Here is a 515-nt window from a genome sequence, read left to right as displayed (position 1 = left end):
GTAGAGGCAAGTCTCCATCACCTTATGTCCAGAAGCACGTCCCTCTCCCATGGCGAAAAAAACCGATGGCGAAAAAACGAAATGTTTTATTTTTCAAAAACACGTGTTTTTTCCTTAAAGAAACCAGTCATCAGAGCCCGTATGTTTAAAAGACCATTATTACTTGCAGATATTGATTATTCATATTATTGATAGCAGAAGAATCCATAAATGGTCTGTGTTGTACGGGATATTATGCCATGTAATCAAATGCTACAGCGGATAGTAAAGATATTGATGGCCCCTCCCCCTCCCCTCCCTCCCAATTGCAGAGACGACGTGGCTTGTGATGACACTTGCAATGGTGGGGAAAATGTGCATCAGTGGAGCTTTTATGATCATTATTGTCTATATGTCTGAGATGTTTCCGACGGAAGTGCGTCTTCAAGGCGTGGGAGCGACGGTCATGGCCTGTCACGTGGGGGGGCGACGGCCTTCGTCACGGGCATTTTGGGAGTCGGATTTTACCTTCTCCT

General features: G+C 45.2%; 1 protein-coding gene across 1 annotated transcript in view; it reads left to right on the top strand.

The window, feature by feature from the left end:
• LOC119582273 overlaps positions 1 to 515 on the top strand; it is a 2,836-nt gene that overhangs the window by 291 nt on the left and 2,030 nt on the right. The window lies entirely within an intron of this gene.

This window comes from Penaeus monodon, chromosome 15 (genome assembly GCF_015228065.2).
Source record: "Penaeus monodon isolate SGIC_2016 chromosome 15, NSTDA_Pmon_1, whole genome shotgun sequence".
In the NCBI taxonomy this organism is placed as follows: Eukaryota; Metazoa; Arthropoda; class Malacostraca; order Decapoda; family Penaeidae; genus Penaeus; species Penaeus monodon.
Note: the sequence above shows the minus strand (reverse complement) of the source record. Positions and strands in the feature narration are given on the sequence as shown.